Source organism: Microtus pennsylvanicus, chromosome 4 (genome assembly GCF_037038515.1).
Source record: "Microtus pennsylvanicus isolate mMicPen1 chromosome 4, mMicPen1.hap1, whole genome shotgun sequence".
NCBI classification, from domain to species: Eukaryota; Metazoa; Chordata; class Mammalia; order Rodentia; family Cricetidae; genus Microtus; species Microtus pennsylvanicus.
This window is the reverse complement of record NC_134582.1, coordinates 41,198,267-41,215,288: the sequence shown is the minus strand read 5'-3', so window position 1 is coordinate 41,215,288 and position 17,022 is coordinate 41,198,267.

Genomic DNA, 17,022 nt, shown 5'->3' with positions numbered 1-17,022 from the left:
AAGGCTCAGAAAAAAAAGGAAGAGAGAAAGGAAAAAAGGAATAAATAATAAATGTTGAAGAAGGGCCGCTTGTTGGTTCCCAGCTGCCCGGCTAGCGTAGACCCAAAATAATCACACTATGTTGATAACTGTCTGCTGGTTGTACACATAGTTAAAAAATCTTCTCTTCCTCATGTGCAAACATTCCGGCCTTGTACTTGGCTAAAGGGCAGTGAATGGATTCAGAAAAGGCGAAGGCTCTTAGTTCGATCTGGCACTTATGATAAATCCAAAGGAAATAGGATGCTTGAGTTGATGAGAAAGCCAAAGGCAGAGTGTAGGAAGCATGCATTCACTCCGAAGGATATGTCTGCCTTGGAAAAGTATTTCTCAATCAACATGTCTACTTGCAGAGCAAAGTTGAGTCTGGTGGGAAGGTTAAGGTAGAAAGGGGACAGATAGACACGAACGAATACAGAGACCAACTCTATGTCATCAGTGTCTTGCACCAAGTATCTCTAGACGCTAGTAAAGAATCACCCATTGGTAAAAAGACATGAGTAAAGACGTGTCTGCACTTGTTAGAAGCTGATGATGTCTTATTTCTCTATGTGCCCTCTAAAATGGGTGACTTGTAATTAACCAGGGGACTGTGAAGCTAGAGAGTATTTGTTTTCTTTGGTTCCCTCTTGCCACTGTGTGCCATTGTGCATCTTACCCCACTAGTCTACCTTGGCTAAGCCATCAGGTGCTTTTAACCTGTAACTACTACAACCTTGTGACCCATTCTGTTGTTTTGTGACAAATCTGTGGAGAGCATGCTTTCTACAATTGGGTAATGCTTAAGGGACAACTGTTTATCTCTGTCTCTTTGTGGCAGTCCTTTTCCAACAATGCATTAAACACTGTTGAAAGACACAAAAATAACTTAGAGCTAAAAGGAGTCAGCACTTATTCTCAGACAGGATAAAGTGTTAACAAAGTTAAAAGTCTCGTCTCCCTACATTAATGCACTCATTTAAGATAGGAATAAAAATATCAATAAAGTTTTCTGTGAAGCTAATGTGTTACAAGCAAAGTTTGTATCAGGGGCTGAAGAGAAAATTAAGAGCACTGGCTGCTCTTCCAGAGGTCCTGAGTTCAATTCCCAGCAATCACATGGAGGCTCACAACCATCTATAATGAGATCTGGTGCCCTCTTCTGGCATGCAGGATACATGCAGACAGAACACTATGCATAATAGATAAATCTTTAAAAAGAAAGTTTGTATCAGAAACAAAAATGGATCAGTTGCTAGGGAAATATTCAAAATAACAAGCTGTGTGAAGGGGCTAGTCCCACCAGATACTAAGAACACTCAGCAATGTTTCTGGGATCAAAGCAGTGTGGAACCCACTCACAAACAAGCAGACAAACCAAGATGCACAAAAGAAAGTTTACATCCCATAAAAGATGCCTTTAAATAGCATGAATGAAGATCATTTTTTCCTTTTATTGCTAAATTTATTTTAATTTTTATTATTTGACAGCTGTACATCTCTATATAATGAATTTCAATCATCTTGTCCTCTTTCATTTTTTCCCTCCCCTAAGATACTCTCAACAAGCCCCCTTTCACTTCCGTGTCTTCTTGGTAATGTGGCAAAAGACACAACTAAGTCTGCATTCCCATTCTACACAGAAAGAAGCTCAATCTACATGTAAAAACTGAAAGTGTGAAATACAGAATTTATCTGTTACTTGATACTGAAAACAACTTTCTAACTGAGAGTGAAAATCTGGTTGCAAAGGAAAAGTAAAAGATAAATTTAACCATATGAAAATGCATACAGCTCATAAAAAACCCTGCAAACGAAGTCAGGTGACAAGTAGCTAATGGCGTGAACTATGTGTAAGATATATCATAAATCCAAGTCTATTGTTCTTGATGTACCTGAAAACTTCCAATTAAGGCACACACCTGACATCCCAACACTCAGGTGACTGATGCAGGAGGATGGCTAGTTTGAGGCTACCTAGCTTGGCCTATAAAAAAAGAACCTTGTCTCAAAAAGTAAATAAAAATAAAATAAAATAATCGAAAGTAGGCAAATTCTTAATAGAGCAATAAGCTAAAGACACATATGATGTCGAAAAGGAAACGCGGAAATCGTAAACCACTTCACTTTTACCTGTAATACAAAAAATCCAAGTAAAATTAACCAGACACACCATTTCTTTTTCATCAAACTACAAAAAAAAATTTTTAAAGGTTGGCAGCATATTCTGTTGGCAAGGCTGGGAGGCAGCCTTGCATGTTGCAGGTGGCACTATAAACATCACGACCCTTATTTGAGGGAATTGGCAATCTCTAACAAAATTACATATGGATTTTCCTTTTAACTCAGAAATGTCCATTCTAGAAATATACCCTGAAGGTACATCTCCAAGAATTCTGGAATTTTGCATGCAAATGGATGGAAATAGAAAACACTATCCTGAGTGAGGTAGCCCAGACCCAAAAAGATGAACATGGGATGTACTCACTCAAAATTGGTTCCTAGTTATAAATAAAGGTCACGGAGTCTATAATTTGTGATCCTAAAGAAGCTAAAGAAGAAGGTGAACCCAAAGAAAAACACAGTTATCCTCCTGGCTATGGGAAGAAGACAAAATTGCCGGGCAAAAATTGGGATCTTGGGGGTGGGGTGGGATGGGAGTAAGGGGAGATGGGGAGAGAAAAGTGAGAAAGGGAGGATGGGGGAAACTTGGGGAAACAGGATGATTGGGATAAAGGAAGGTTGGATAGGGGAGCAGGGAAGCACATATCTTAGTTAAGGGAGCCACCTTAGGGTTGGCAAGAGACTTGAACCTAGAGTGGCTCCCAGGTGCCCAAGGCGATGTCCCCAGTTAGTTCCTTGGGCAGCTGGGGATAGGGAACCTGAAATGACCCTATTCTATAGCAATACTAACGAATATCTTGCATATCACCATAGAACCTTCATCTGGCGATGGATGGAGATAGAGACAGAGACCCACACTGGAGCACTGGACTGAGCTCCCAAGGTCCCAATGAGGAGCAGAAGGAGGGAGAACATGAGCAAGGAAATCAGGACCACGAGGGGTGCACCCACCCACTGAGACAGTGGGGCTGATCTATTGGGAGCTCACCAAGGCCAGCTGGACTGTGACTGAAAAGGCATGGGATAAAACGGGACTCTCTGAACATGGCGAACAATGAGGGCTGATGAGAAGCCAAAGACAATGGCACTGGGTTTTGATCCTACTTCATGTTCTGGCTTTGTGGGAGCCTAGCCAGTTTGGATGTTCACCTTCCTAGACATGGACGGAGGGCGGAGGACTTTGGACTTTCCACAGGGCAGGGAGCCCTGACTGCTCTTTGGACTGGAGAGGGAGTGGGAGAGGTGGGGAGATGGGGAGAAGGGCGGGAGGAGGGGGAGGGAAATGGGAGGCTAGGAGGAGGCGGAAACTTTTTTTTTCTCAATAAAAAATTAAAAAAAAAAGAATCCTGGCTCTAGAGAATTGCAGAAGGATGACCCCAGCTAAGACCCTAAGGAATAGAGGGGGGGGGGGCCCAGACTAGTCTCGCCCTGTAGTCAGACTGATGAATATCTTAAATATCATCATAGCACCTTCATCCAGCAACTGATAGAAACAGAGGCAGAGACCCGCATCAGAGCACTGGACTGAGCTCCCAAAGACCAGTTGAAGGGTGGGAGGATTGAGAATATGAGCAAAAAGGTCAAGACCATGATGGGTACACCCACTGAAACAGTCTACCTGAGCAAATGGGAGCGCACCAACACCAGCCAGACTGGGAAGGAACAAGCATAGGACCAAACTCTGAATGTGGTTGGTTGACAGTTGTATGGCTGGGGCAGACTGCAGGGCCACTAGCAGTGACACCAGGATTTATCCCTATGGCTTGTACTCCCTTTTGGGGAACCTATTCTCTTTGGATGGACCTTCCCCCAAAGCAATGTGCCTTATCCTCTCTGAGGAGTACACGGGGGTGGGGTGGGTATGTGAAGGGAATGGAAGGAGGGGAGGGAGTGGGGACTTGGATTGGTATATATAATGAAAAAAGATAATTTGTTTTCTTTTTTAAAAAAAAATTTAAAAATGAGAATGGCCCCCATACACTTATCATTTATTTGTATGCATGAGAAGCAGGTGTATCATTTCAGGTGTGCTTTTAAGGCTTCAAAAGCCCATGCCAGGCCCAGGCTCCCTCTCTCTGCCTGTAACTTGTGGATCAGTCATGAGATCTCTGCTACAGCTCCAGTGCCATGCCTGCCTGTCACCATGCTCCTTTCCATGAGAGTCATGGACTAACCCTCTGATACTGTACAGAAGCACATTAAATCAAATGTTTTCATTGTAAGTTATCTTGTCATGGTATCTCTTCACAACAATAAAACAGCACCTGAAACAGCAATGGTACAAAGTGATTTGATAAGCTTGTGGCCCTGATTTGACATCTAGGAATACATGTCCTTTGTGATAGTACTCAAGTGTATATATATATATATATATATTTCCCTCAGATCACTAGCCCATTGATATATACTTACATATATACATAACCCATTGATACATACATATGTATATACATTAAAAATTATTAAAAAATATCAGATACACCAAAGTTTATCAATGATCTGATAAATAAAAGGTTAATAGTACAAAAGATAACTCCTAGGAACACAGAGAAAGGAAAAGAAACAAAAGAGGCATAGATGATAGATAGACAGAAGATTAGATAGATAGATAGATAGATAGATAGATAGATAGATAGATAGATGATAAATAGATGATAGATGATAGATAGATAGATAGATAGATAGATAGATAGATAGATAGATAGATAGATAGATAGATAGATAGATAGATAGATAGACAGATGTCTTGTACAGCTGTGCCTAGTACACCACTTTGAACTAGAATCTGGGAGCTGGGTCCAGAAAGGAGCCTGTATGTAGAAGAATGCATGGAATTATGGCTAATAACCACTGTGTAGATTAAGTATCAATTGCCCTGACTAGTCTTGAGAACTTAGCCCAGGTATGAGAACAGCTATAATTTTCCCACAGAAACAGTTGTCCACTTCAAGCCCCTAGCATGCACCTAAAGAAGGTTCAGGGTTTTTCCCTAAGCTTAGAAGACTGATCTGTCTGGCTCAAAAGACTTCTCTCTAGAAGAGGGTCATTTATCTCTTATTAGCCAAAATAATTATCATAGTCATATCCAATTTCAAATAATGGAAGAGAAGTATAATTCTATCATGTAGCCAAAACCCAAAAGAGATAGGGCAGGTAAATTTTAATAATCAGTGCTCATGACAAGTAAAAATCTCAAGTGATGTTGGCTACTGTGTTTTCATGAAGATCCATGACATGAAGGCATTTCTAATTTTGCTGAGAATGGATTTAGATCAACCATACTGTAAGCAGCCCGCCTGGCAGGAATGGGGATATCCTAAAGAGATACATGTGTGTCTCTCTTTGACTGTCAGACTACTGAAACAAATTACCCCGAGAAGTTAGAATGTCTCCAGGAATCTAATATTGGGAAAATATTCAAAAACCTGGGTCTGTGAGAGGAAACCTTTTCTCTGGGAAAAAGGTTTGCAGCTTCTCAGACCATCATACAGAGGAGTAAAATCCAAGAACATGATGGGTCAATGATGTGTGGAAGCACACCTTAGCCAGAACTGCCTAACCATGCAAAGCTCTTGCTTCCTGTTCACAACCAGGTTTCACCTTAGAGCCTTAAAGATGGACTTTGTAGAGAGGGTGGGGGTGAGGGTGTCACCAGAACTTTTTGTCCCTCATCCCAACGTGGCCACATTAAATAGACTTCCTTTTTCTGCTTTCTGCTGTTAATTTGGTTCTTTAAATTGACTGATTGATGATGGGTACCCAAGCTGGGCTTTTTAAGGATGCTGGGGCACAGTCTCTGACCCTCGCTGTCTCTGACAATACTAGTGAAAATAAAGCTCTTATAGGAGCAGAGAAACAAGTTCCTTAGCTGTGAAGGAGCCAAGATTGCAACTTTGCTGTTGTCGGCCGTAGCGTATGTTGAGACCTAGGAGTTCTTGTGGTAGTTTGGGGCAGTTTTATCAAACAATTCTTTCTAGATGGATAGGCACATTGTCTCTCTCTTCATTGTCTAATTCAGCAGCAGCCACTAAATATGTATCTACGGCCATTAAGCACTTGAAATGAAGCTAATGTTGCTGAGAATATTTCAATTTAATATAATCTTAAGTAATTTAATTTGAATTTAAGTAGTACCGTGAAGCTAATGTTCACTGAGTTGGACAGTGCAGACTTAGGACAAAGTTTCTGGGCTTCCGGTGTCTTGGGTCATCTGCAGAAAATGCATAAAATAATCTTGAATTATAGATGAGATGTTGAGAATGCAACAACAGCTATTGGTCTTTAATAATAGACAGCTACTCAAAAACCAGCATTTGATAAGCCAGAGCGAGTATCTATGGAAGAGGGTGTAGAGTGAAGAAGAAAAGAAAAAGAAAAAGGAAATAGTGAAAGGTTTGTTCAAACTAAAAGTGCAAGCGAGGGATGATTGTTTGCACTCAAGGTATTAAAAATAAACAAAAATTTCATTAATTTTCAAGTTTGCTCTTAGCTTTCAAAGGAGTCTAAGACTCCCACCAAAATTGGAAGAATGACTAACCAAAATCTATTCTCTCATCTCAGAAGAGATGGGTCCAGAGAGGAGTGAAACTTGGATTAATACTAAGAGACCTGATATAATTAGAATCGACGGTTGATTGGTTAACCCAGAAAATGAAAGTTTTATGTGCATATATGTATGTATGTATGTATGTATGTTTGTATGTATGTATGTATATGAATGTGTGTGTGTTTAAGGTCGTAGGTCTTAATACATGACCTAGGTCTAGTTTCAAATTCATGATCCTCCTGCCTCAGCCTCCCAAGTGCTGAGACTGTATGGGAGCACCATATCTACCAATAGTATTTTTGTATAATATTTTATTAATTCTTGAGAATTTCATACATCTTGATCATATTCTCCACACTTCTCTGAGAGCCACCCTCTACCTCTCAATCCTCATGTCACGTCCTTTGTCTTCTTTAAAATAATTTCTCACGTCTAACTTGTGCTACCCATGTGCTCATGTGAGAGATGGGTAGGGAGGGAAGGGCTTCAGTGGAGAAAGAACAAGCACTAAGGATGCTTGAGACAGCCACATGGAAACCTACCTTCCTATGAATTTGCCAAATACACATATTTTTTCATATAAAAGAATGTAAGGAATAATGATACTCTGAAAAGCCAAAGGCTGTAAATAAAAAATTCAGGGCCAGGTGTTTAGGAAACCACGCCACCAGCTGATAGCCAGGATGCCCCAGGGACCTCCTTAAAGCAATCCACTTGACTGTACCTGCTCTGAACTGCCCACCAGAACGCCGTGGTAAGGCCCAATTACTGAAGACACCACACACTTTGGTCACAGGATATGGAGGCATCAAGTTGGCACTGACAAGGAGCGTCCTTCCTGGTGGCCAGCTTTCACAGTGGCAGAAGGAGTTGTGCCAGCTGCTGATGGGGGAGGGAAGATCATCCGCGGTCTTCCCTGCTGAGAACCCCATAGACTGTAGTGATAACTAGTGTGGCCAAAGGGCTCATGGGTACAACAGTGGCCTGTCAAAACGTTATCTTTATCTTCAACTGGGAAACATTGTTGTAATAAACAGTGTTTATTTTCCTCTACATCATCGTTCTTGCACAAACCAAAAGCATATTAGGCCTTAGTCATTACAGGCTGTTTTTCTAAATGAATCAAAAGCATAAAGACACTTCTGAAGTAATCAGAGAACAGATAGACCAGGGAGTTTCACAGCTGCCCCAGCTGGTTTCTGTTACCTAGTCCACATTTAATTCAAATGCAATTTTTCTTAACAATATTAAGAAACAATATTTTTTCTTATTAAGGAAAAAACCTTAGAATACATTAAAAATTATCACTCATTCTCTGTGGTATGTCTTTCTCTCCCACTTCTTTCCTTCCCCACCTCCCTGCCCCTCCCCCTTCCTCCAAGGGTTGTGGTAAGCCAAATAATGTCCTTGGGATCTTCAACACCTTACTTGATGTGATAAAGGATTTTGACTTAAGGAGATTATCATGGATTATCGAGTGGACCCAAACTTAGTCACAGGGTCCTAAGTGAAAGGACAAATGGGAAGTCAGAGGACAATTTGAAAGTGCTGCGCTGGTGTCTGAAGATGGAGGAAGAGCTGAGCCACAAGCAAAGGTATGTGGCTACCTTGGGGGGGGGGGCGGGGAGGCAAGGAACAGGCTCTTCCTTCTAGCTTCGGCAAAAGAAAACATTTGAGTCCATTAAAGCCCAATTCTGACTTGAGTCCTCCAAGAAGGTATTTTTAGGGCACGGAGGTTTTGATGGGCTGTTAGGGTAGGGACAGTAAAGCAACACACTAGTTCAGATCACAGACATTATACTAAATGAACCCAGGCACAATAGGCATAAGCCTTCTGAGAACTAACTCTTGGGAAACACAAAACCCCGATTTTACAACCCAAACCTACAAGCTGGGGGAGTGGATTGTTAAGAAAGCTGTATCAACTGTCATATTTTGTAGGAAACTGGAGAGTGTTCGTGTCGAAGTCATTATCAACTTTATGTTGTGAATAAGCAAACTCGAATCCAGAGCAGTTAATGAAGCTGTCCCGTCATGTCGTTAGTCCCATGGCAGGCACCAGCCAGCACTTGAACTGCCATCCCTTTAATTTGGAGCTTTTTTAAATCTCTCATGTGTTAATCCTGTTTCATTTTTTTCAATAAAATCTTACTTAATCTCACCTGCCATAGCTTTATTACTGTATGGTCAAAAATCACAGCGAGAAATAGAGCAGCCCACAATAGGTAGTTAATGGGGATTTAATGAAAGAATCTTTTCCCCATAGCTGTATTTCTACACTTACTCAATTATACATCACGAAAGTCCAGATGAAATATTTTTCACCTCTGGGAAAGAAAAAAAAATAGGACTGCATTATAATGACATGACACTGGTAAAGAACACGTTTTGTCGTGATCTGAAAAGTTCAATGCTGGAAGACCTGCTAATATGGGAGGGGAAATCTCGTGGGACCCCACACACAGAACAAGAATGACAGATGTCTAAGGAATGATGGGTGGGAAAAAGTCTTCCCCAGGGACGAGTCCCCTAATTTGTTATCTAATACCAAGTTGTCCACTACGGAATTGTATACACACAGAAACATTATACAGGCTGGATAGGATGTATTTCTATATTTATACACACACACACACACACGTGCATGTGTGTGTATGTGTGTGTATAACAACTAGAAAAAAAGAGTCCGTGATTATGAGAGGAATCAAGCGTGTGGGGGTACATAGAAAGGTTTGGAGGAAGGAAAAGGAAGGAGGAAATAATGTAATTATATTTTTATTTTAAAATTAATAAGGCAAAGGCAGTTATAATATTAAGAAAAGAACAAGTTTGTGGTGGGAGACATAAGTCAAAGGCCATACAGATGTTCATCTTTTCTACCACAGGAACTTGCTACACATTTACTTTTGATGCTTGATAGAAGCACGGCCATGCATGCACTTAATAACTTGATTCTTCGGTAAGACACATCTCCACTGAGTCTTGGGCTCCTCGTCCTCAAAACCCCTGTGCTTCACAAAGCTCCTTCCAGGGACTAAAGAAAATGATATGTATATAAAATACTTAATAAATTCAAAGGTCCTGCTCAGATAAGAGGAATGACCATCAGGGGTGAAGCAAGCAGAATGGTGATTAGTATGCCCAGTGGCACTGGGAGAAGAACCCAGCTCTTGGCCCCTCCAAAGTGAAACCTGAGCTCATCAGAGAGTGTTAGGCTTTGTTGGAAGCCTTGCTGGCCTCACAGGATTGTCACCCAGGACCTCTCATTACTGCCTCTGATGTCTGGGAAATACAAACCCAGCATCATTTTAAAAGAAAACAAAATGACAAAATGAAGTCCAAGGAGGTTCCTTTGCAATTGTACCCTGCCACTGCAACCATCTCCTGCTGAAATGGTTTCCTTCAACCACAAAGGCACTCTTAGAGGGGACAGTGTCTGACTTCTGCTGTACAGTGACACTATACATGTATTATCAGGGATAAAATGTCAGAAAAAAATCAAGGACACTTTTGTTTTTCTGTTGTTTGTTTATTTATTTTTGAAATTGTGTTTTAATTTCCTTCTCTTTCCTCCCTCCAAACTCACTCAGTTATTCTCCCCACATGCCTTCAGATTTCATGGCCTCTTTTTTCATCAATTATTATCATATACAAATATCTATATACATATATGTTCCCAAATATAACCTGTCGAATCCATATAATGATACCAAGAGACACAATCTCACAGCAAAGTTTCTAATCCTTCGACTTTTTCAATCTTTCTGCTCCACCTCCCACAATGTTCCCTGGGACTTAGCTGGGGGAGTGTTTTGTAGATGTATCCCTTGGCACTGCGCTCCACAAACATGTAGATTCGTTAGTTGTGGTTTTCTGTAATGGTCTCTGTCTGTTGCACAAAAAGGTTTCTGTGATGAGGAGTGGAGATTGTACTTATACTTTTGTTTAAAAAAAGATAAAAAATAAAAATGTGTCTTTGCTTTTAAAGTTGTCTCTTGTGGGATATTTGTACACAGTGTGAAAATGTATTGTTGTGATTGTGTAATAAAAATCTGAAAAGTCAATAGTTAGGCAGGAGAGACAGGCGTGACTTCAGGGCAGAGAGAGAGGACTCTGGAAATAATAAAGAAAGCGGAGTCACCAGCCGGACACATTGGAAGCAGGACATGCAGGAGGAGAGGTAAAAGCCACGAGCCTTGTGGCAACACACAGATTAATAGAAATGGGCTAATTTAAGTTATAAGAGCTAGTTAATAACAAGCCAAAGCTAAGGCCAAGCTTTCATAATTAATAAGTTCCTCTGTGTCATTATTTGGGAGCTGGTTGTTGGGACAGAGAAAGACTCATTACAGTTGTCTACTTACTTTATTTCAAGATAAATAAATCCAGTACTCATAGAAGATAAGTGACTTATCCAAGAATACACAGCTCAATTGAATGCAGTGACCATTGGCCTCACATATTATATATATATATGTGTGTGTGTGTGTGTGTGTGTGTGTGTGTGTGTGTGTGTGTGTGTGTGTGTATTATATATATTAGGATTTATAAAATGAGTGAAGGTAATCTAGACCCATCTTTTTAGTAAGATATTTCCATTTGAATAGGTAAGGTAATAAAGCAAAATATATATTAAGTGAATTGTGGAAAGAATTCTTTGAATTTTATATCTTTAATGGATTTAGGTAAAGCATTTATCAGCAAACAATATAAGGAAATGAGGAGAGGGTAGCAGGCAGATATACAACTATGTGCAAAGGGAATTCATAAATGATACGCAAATGATCATAAAAACGTCCATGGAAAAACTTCCTAAGTTACATAAACTGTTTCCATCTCCCAAGCATCCAGTGGAGCTAGGCACACAATAAGAGGATCAATAGTTGTAGATGTGATGGACAAAGTTGAATTCAAATGCAAAATAAAACCCTAAGTATGTAATATTACCCACTTAAAGGGTAGGAACAGTTTCAAGTTTGCTTTTTATGCTAAAACATAACATTGGCAGAGTGAAGAAGAATATGAGTGGTCTTAGAATTAACTTGGGTGGGTAGAGAAAAAAGAAAAGAAAATGGAAAAATGAAAAGAGAAGCAAAGAAAAGGGAAGAAGAAACAAAAGAGAGCATGGAAGGAGAGACGAAATTCCCCTACTCTGGCTCTTTTGTTTACAGATTTGGATTTCCATTGGCTCAAGATGGGATTAGTTTCACGTTCAAGAAACTTGCCATCAGAGATTGATAAAGGTGCAACATAAATCCAGAACCTGACACAGGTTCAGAGGGTGTCCCAGAAGAAGCAGCTCCATATTGAGAACTGGAAAGGTGGAACTTGCACAGAGGAGGAAGCTGGAAGACGACATCAAAGTAGAAGTCGCTGACCACTGGGGAAATGGCTACATGGGGAAAGTGCTTGCTGCTCATGACTGAGAACCTGAGTTTAGATCCCTAGCACCCACACACAAGTCAGGCACGGCAGCATGTGTCTGTAAACATGGCACACCAGGGAGAGGGATGGGAGTAGGGACAGGAGTAAAACACTCTCTGGAGCGCAATTTGACTAGCTAGCCAGTCGAATTGAAATGGAGAACTCTGGGTTCAGTGAGAAACTGTTTCAAAAAATAGAATGAAGAATGACAGAGGAAAATATTAGGCATTGACCTCTGAACTCTACATGGCCATGGTGAACACAGTTGCACACACACACACACACACACGCGCGCGCAGAAACAGTAATAGAACAACTGCAGCCCATGAACAGTACATATAAAACAAACATATGAAGTCTTAAAATAAGGAATTGAAAAAATGAGGCAGTGTTGGTGTTTTGAAAGATCAATGAAATATGAAATTGACCAATATCTACCAAGAATAAAGGGGACTATGGCTAATGACCAGCAAAGCTTTAGATGAGCATCTCAGGAAATGCCAGAAAAATGCAGATGACGTGGATCCATCCATCTTGAAAATGGCCACAACTCCCTCAATGTGCAATAAAACCCTGGAATTGCCCACCAACCATGAAGGAAATGAAATTGATAACTTAAAATCTTCTCAAACAGAAATACCCGAGTCTACATGACTTCTATGGCCCAATCTACCTTGTGTTTCAATCATGTACATTAACTGCCTACAACAGCTTCTGGAGATGGTTGAATGTTGACTGTGACCCAGGCAGGCCTTGCTCCCACTGTAGCTTTGTCTTAATTCACTTCATCCTCTCGACAACACAAAAAAGCAAGCCCAACCCCCTAGCCTTATCCTTCGAGGAGATGAACCCCCAAGAACTCCAATGACACAGCCGGCACAAGGCACTTCCAGGATTCTAGTTCAGCTTCCGGTCCTGGGTCTTCAGTCTCATCTACCATGACACGCAGAGCTAACCACATACAGAATTGGTCCATAGTCCTTCTCAAGGGATATTTGAATCCAACCAGATGGAAAGATTCCTAATCTATTACAGAATTTACTTGCAAATTTGAGTTTTAAAAATGGAAATTCAACCCTCAACAGGAGACACTGCTTCAACAGAGAAGCTATCTTCCTTCCCAGAAATGTATGTACTCTTCAAATAAACAGGGAGGTTGGGCTCTCCTGCTAGCAGCTTCCACGCGGTTCTCTCAGAAGACAGGTAGAATGTGCTTAGGAGAACACTCCAGAAGGGAGCTCTGCTACCTGGCTTTACAGAGGCAGTGTCAGCCCCACCACTGTAATTACAAGAGCCAGGAATCAAAAGACTGTTTCATTCCTTTTCCCTTCTCTTTGATATTTTACACCTTAGAGACTAATTATACCCTATGGTGGTTTGTAGGAAAATGCTCCCCGTAGACTGACATGTTTTAATACCAGGTCCTCAGTTGGGGGAACTGGTTGAGAAGGAGTAGAAGGTGTAGCCTTGTTTGAGGAGGTGTCAGTGGGAGTGGGGTTAATCATTCCCAGTTAACTCTTTCTCTGCCTTGGGATTGGGGATCAGATATGAGATCTCAGCTACTGCTCCCACAGCATGCCTGCCTTCTTGCTGTTGTGGTCTCCACCATGGATGGTCATGGTGTCTAACCCTCTGGAATCATGAGCTGTCAAATTAAATGTGTTCTTTTATAAGATGCCTTGGTCAAGGGAAAGTCACTAAGAGATCCCCCTTCCCATTGATTTTAAGTATGCCAGACTGAACACTGCAATGCAGATCAACTGTTAGAGACTGTTGTGGGACACGGACGTAGCTGATGCCTCCATTTAGAAACACCAGCATGCGGGGAAGCGGGAGTGTTCTGGTGAAAGCTCCACCTCAAGCCTCTCCCCCATCTCTCTTCAAACCCTGCTGCATCTCAGAAAGCCTGCCAAATGATGAACCCCCTCCCTGAGATGCTCAAGACCACTCCCACAGAATACTTAAACTGCTCCCCAGAAAACAGACCCCTCATTTTCTGGTCTTCCTTTCTCATCTCCTCTCTCAGGGGCTGGAAAATCATCCAGGAGTGTTTTAGCCATTAAATCGGGGTTGTTGTTGCTGTTTTCTAATTCAGTTTGATTTGGTCTGATTTGAATTGCTTCATTGGTAGAGAGACTTATTGGGGCACAGAAACTTTTCATGCATACGCACTACAAAGAAAACAAATATACTATATAATGTACAATGTTTGTGTATGTTCTTCTCAACGAAGATCTTTGGCAAAGTATTCAAGATAATCTATGCTGTGACTGATGGCAAGGTCTGACTGAATTTATTTACCTCAATTTCTTTCTTTTTGTTTTTTGTTTTTTTGATACAGGGTTTCTCTGTGTAAACGTCCTGGCTGTCCTGGAACTTTGTAGACCAGGCTGTCCTTGAACTCACTAAGATCTGCCTGCCTCTGCCTCCCGAGTGCTGGGATTAAAGGCATGCACCACCACTGTCCAGACTTACTTGCCTCCATTGCTTTTAGAAGAAGAGTTTGGCCTCCTGGAATGCAAGGCTCACACTAAAAGACATGGGATTTCTAGGAATTTCCACGATTGACAATGACTTTAATTAGTAATTCTCCAGTGTATTCAGAGAAAGAAATCAGATCCCACCAACAGACCAGGGCCCCGGTGTATTCTGGAAAGAGACTGACTCCAGCACCTCTATTCGTCTGAACCATAGTCAATTGTCACTCTCTGACTTGCCCATTATATTCAACCTTCCCTGGCCCTTGCTTCAAGGTAGGAAGCACCACACACATACCACATGCCCCAAACAAAACTTTCTTCAAATTCCAAGGGCTCTTGTGTCTGTTGCCTTTCTTTTAAAATCTGTAATTCATTGCAGCTTTATGCTCTACAAGGTTAGGAGTTTGCTTTAATATTAAAATTTTGAAAAAAGCAGTTGCCTCGGGAGTTCCTTTGTACACATCTCAGAGATGACCCTGGGTCTCCAAGGGAACAGGTGCCCTATTCTGAGAGTCACAGGCTATGGGCCACAGGAAGAGGTACTGTAGGGCCCAGTCATGACAAGCTCAATAGAAGCCTGAGTTTCAGATTACCCTAAGGCAATACCTGGTTCCAGAGAAAATCACAAACTAAGACCACCCAGGCACCACCCAGGAACAGACCATCCAAGGGGAAATACCTAATGTTCCAAAGGAGATACCTCACTTTCCAGTCATCATAGATAGGATCACCAGATGTCCCTGAGCCCCTCTCACCAAGACACCCCTAGACAAATGTCAGTTAACCAGGGGTCCTGAACCTTAGAGACCCTTCACCCCAACCTCTGCTATGGTTAAAAAAAATTAAACCCACCCCAACTGGGCTCATGGCTCTCCAACCTCACCACTATGTCAGATGGATGGAGGCTCAAGCTTGAATAAAGGCTCTTTGCTTTTGAATAAGAGTGTGCACTCCATAGTGGTTTTGGGGGGATGCCACAGTGTGGGCATAACAGTATCAGAGGTAAATCAGATCAAAAAAACAAAAGTAACAGTCTGCCTGCTTCTGCTCTCCCCCAGTTTGTCTCCACAAACCCTGTCCCTTCACTAAGGCCCAAAAACATTCTTAACGTTCATTTCTCCCAGAAAGTCATTCTTATACTGCACGGCAGAAGAATTAACACTGAAGAGAACAGGTTACAGAGCTAGTATCTGGCTTCACACATAAGGGTTATTTTCTGTTACACTGGCTCCAGTTGTAACCGTACCCATAATGTTTAATCTAATTTAAAGCTGTAATTAAAATTTGCAGTAAGCTGGCACCTGTCACGTGACTGCAAGCTTTCCAAAGGCAGATAGCCAGTCTGCAAGAAGCCAGGGAGGAAACAGCATTGAACTCTTTCCTGCTCTACCTAAGGATGTGTTGCCAGGGGTAGGGGTGGGGGGATCCAAAAGAGAAGACATGATCGAACACTCTAAACCTTCCTGCCAGAGCCTGAGTGTCTGAAATGCTTTCTGCAAAGGAAAACAGCAGACAATAGGGTTCCTCATAGACAGCCAAATCTAATCAGCCACAGGTATGGCCTCCCTTGGACATCCCTTACAATCTCCAACATCCAATTTCCATTAGAGTAAACTGTACTCTGGGGCCATTCATTCATCACACTCTTTTCTTTCTAGCATCATAGGGGCTTTTAAGATTAAAAAAAAGACACATTTACAACCATGAAAACAAAGTCAGTTTCTCTTATAGCTCCTATATGACCCACACCTAAGCGTGTTTTTATATCTTGAATTTCTAGCAATCTTCCCTAACCCCACCAAAAAAGAAGCTCCTATCCTAAAGGCCAGAAATTTTTTTTTCTTTTACTGACTAACAAGGGCAACTTTAGTTTCAAAAGATAAGACTACGGAACACATCCTTAAAGAAACGCAAATGACCATGGGGGCTTCCATCCAGCAAGTAATCTCCCTCAATCCTCTGGGTGGAAAAAAAAAGCAGCAATGTGTCAATTTCAATGTCTGAACAATTGACGAACTTCTGAATTCAAGGAGACACCTAAACTCCAAACAGGAAAGCAAAAACATGCAAGCAAATAGCATTTTCTCCTCTGTCGTTGGTCTAAAAGTTCATCCTGGCACCAACACAGAGGAGTAATGATTCCATCAGCAGCTACCAGATGGCAGGCATGAAATGGCTGTAACTTTCTCAGAGAATGGCTCCGTGGAGTTTATTTTAGGGGTGACTGCCATTTTCTCTCTATGACTTTGTGCACAGCGTGTCGGTCTATAGTTCACGGGTCTGGTTATGCAGGGACGGAGGTCAACACCATGAGATATGCAAGAAGAGTCAGGAGGATTTTTTTTTTCTTTCTTTACCTAGGATCCTGCTTTCAGAAAAAGCAAGTCGAAGGTCTGATCACAAGAAGATGGGCTGCCTGCGGTGAGAAAT